Raw genomic sequence first — 3,355 nt, 5'->3', positions numbered from 1 at the left:
AGAGGGCAAAAAGTTATGTCAGGACCACATAATGATTTTTAAAGCTTGTGCTTGGAAGCTGCACAAGTGACGTCTACTCACATGCCATTGATCAAATCAAGTCTCATACGCAAGCCTATGTTCTAAGGGTGGGGAATATAACCCTCTTTGAGAAAGGAGAAACTGGGAAGAGCAATGCCATCTGTCCTGAACACAAATGAGGTCAGACCATACAAACTCTTACAGCTTAGTTTCCTAATGGAAGCACATTTATTTGGACATTTCTTCTTACTGGTACAGATCTACCTCACTCTTTCAAGAGGATTTATTAGTCTTACATTGTAGAGATACATAACATTTACATTCTATTCCATAATTCCCATAGTTGTTTAGCAGTACTTTGATATTTGAAAGGACTCAATGCTTAAGTCTTCTTTCTAAAAATTATCTTGGCTATTCTTGTACAGTAAATCTACCATATAAATTTTATAATCAACTTGACAAGTTGCATTTAAAAAATCCTGTTGGCATGTTTGCTGAGACCACATTAAATTTATAGATTTGTTTGGAGGCATTTGGAAGAAAGAATACCACTAAGCTTTTTAATCCAAGAACATAGTATCTTTTCCTATTTATCCGTGTTTTCTTTTATGTGGTTCAGTAAAGTTTCATATCTTTCTCCAAAGATAACATACATATTTGTTTATCAAAGTTGACTATTCTTTTATCTGCAAATAATGAAACACTGCCTCTTCCTTTCCAATCTCATTTATTACTAGGGAAATTTACAGCCGGCTGGAGATCTGGCAGGTATAGATCAATTCTCAAAGTTTTTCCCTCAATGTGATCTGAATTTCCATTATATTTGACAGTATTTCTGTAGCTGGGGGTATAAGTTGTTTCCAAGTTTTACTAGAGATTAAATTTTTACCTTATATTGGGTGTTCTTTTCATTTGATTTGTTGGTGTTTGGGGAGGAAGGGAAGATATCGCACCCATGCTCTGCTACGCCTCACAGGAATCTCCACTCCTTCTTCACAGCGCATACATCCTTCTCAGATGCCACCACCTGGTCTTCCTCTTCCTATCACTAACCCGCCCAGACTAACCCAATGTTTCCATGGGTTTAGTTGGCAATTAATCACATCAATCTTGAACTACCTATCTTATCCTTGTAGTCCAGTACCATTTAGATCTTCTGGTATTATTTCACCTTTTTCTCCCAAACCATATGTTCTTCCTAAGCTAGATTATAAGCACATAGAGATTGGGGTATATTTCATACCTTATTTATAGGGTTAGTTTACTTTCTCTCTCTCTCTCTCTCTTTTTTTTTTTACTATGGCCTCAGAACTCGGTAGCCAAGCAGATATTTACAAATTATATATAAAGAAGTCGAGTTTCTATGCACTGGGGGCTGCGCAGAGCTCAGCTCTCAGCCTCTCTTCCTCCCACCTGAAGCACCACAGCAGAATCCCAGGAACCCTGGAGGATATTTATCAGCAAAGGTCTGGTAGTTCGATCCATCCTTTTGTAACTTTCCCATGCTTGGCAGACATCTTAGGAAAAGTGTAAAGCTACTACAGAAAAGCAATCTGGTAGAACAAATTCAGGAGGAGGAGTATTGCCAGCTCTCACATTAATACTGCTTACACCTTTGGGGAGGGAAATAGCACGCAGTGTCAGGAGGGAGGATTTTTCTGTTTTACTCTTTGCTGGGTTTTTGCATTCTCTCTCTCTCTCTCTCTCTCTCTCTCTCTCTCTCTCATTTTTACTGACTTAATAAATTTGTTTATTTATTTATTTTTCTTTTTGAATTGTGGTGAATACATATAACATGAAATTAGCCTTTAACCATTTTTAAGTGTACGTTTCAAGTGTTATGCATATTTATATTGTTGAGTGATTCATCTGCAGAACTCTTTTCAACTTGCTAAACCAAAACTCTGGACCCATTCATTAAATAACAACTTGCTTCTCCCTGAAGCCCATGGAGACCACTATTCTATTTCCTGTCTCTGAATTTGACTATTCTAGATACCTCATGTAAGCAGAATACAGTATTTGTCCTTGTTTGACTGGCTTATTTCACTTAGCATAATGTCCTCAGGGTTTGACTGGCTTATTTCACTTAGCATAATGTCCTCAGGGTTCACATGCTCTACATGTGTCACAATTTCCCTTCTTTTTGAATTTATTTATCTATTTATATATATTTTTTGAAGGTGTACAACGTGATGATTTATATACATATACTTTTGCGACATGATTACTACAATCATCCATCACCTCATATAGTTACCATTTTTTTTTTTTTTTTTGCAGTGAGGACACTTAAGTTCTACTCTCTTAGCAACTTTCAAACATATAATGCAATATCGACTATAATCAGCATGCTGTACATTACATCCGCAGCGCTTATTTGCTATACAACTGAAGTTTGTACCTTTTGACCAACATCTCCTCATTTCCCCAAACCCCCAGCCCCTGGGAACCACAGAATTTCCCTCCTCTTTAAGGCTGAATAAATATTCCACTGTATATATTATATCAAATTCTGTTTATCCGTTCATCTGTCTATGGACACTTGGGTTGCTCATGTAAATATGCCCCCCTATGTAGAAGGAATTGCAGACATTAAGTTGGTCTGTATCCCTAAATGTAGACTAATACACTTAGAAAGAAAAAAGGGAAGTTCTAACTAATACAAAAAGCCTTTTGGCTATTGTGGCTTTTCTTAATCAATAACATATTCATCTTCGCAAAAAAATAAAAGTCAGGAACCAATGCAGAGCTGTGCATCGAACAATAAAATCAATCAATCAGACCTTGGCCACCATGACTCCCATTTGCTGACCCACCTGGAGAGATTCCGCATGGCAGGGTCTTCATTAGACTTGGTCTTCTAGAAAGAAGCTTAGAGGTAGCGGTAGGTGCAGAAAAGCCAGGATGAAAGGGAAATCTGGTGTCAGCAAGATCCCAAGGGAAGAAATGCCTCAGTAGCCCAGCCCTGACAGAGCTGTTCAGGTGCATATGTGGTGGCCTCAGCCTGCACAGTTCCCTGAAATGGTAGGGTATGTGCCATCAGTGCAGCTGACACTAGGGAACAGGAAGGGCACTGGCCCAGAAAGTCAAGCTGACCTGAGTCTGCCAGACTCAGGCCCTTTGTTGCCTCGGGCACCCTGTAACCTCAGTTGCTTCATCTGCCAATGGACATTGCAACCCCTGCCCGCGGGACAGTTGTTGGAATACATAAAACAATGTCAGAGGAAAACAGCAAACATCATAAGCTCTCAGAGTGTTTGCTGGGCCTCAGTGCCACCACCGAATGTTACAACTTCCTTCCAAACCACTCATCAGCTGGACTGGCTGGCCG

The sequence above is a fragment of the Pteropus vampyrus genome, unplaced genomic scaffold (assembly GCF_000151845.1).
Source record: "Pteropus vampyrus isolate Shadow unplaced genomic scaffold, Pvam_2.0 Scaffold47, whole genome shotgun sequence".
Classification (NCBI taxonomy): Eukaryota; Metazoa; Chordata; class Mammalia; order Chiroptera; family Pteropodidae; genus Pteropus; species Pteropus vampyrus.
The sequence above is the reverse complement of the archived record's forward strand: the minus strand, read 5'-3'. Positions refer to the sequence as shown.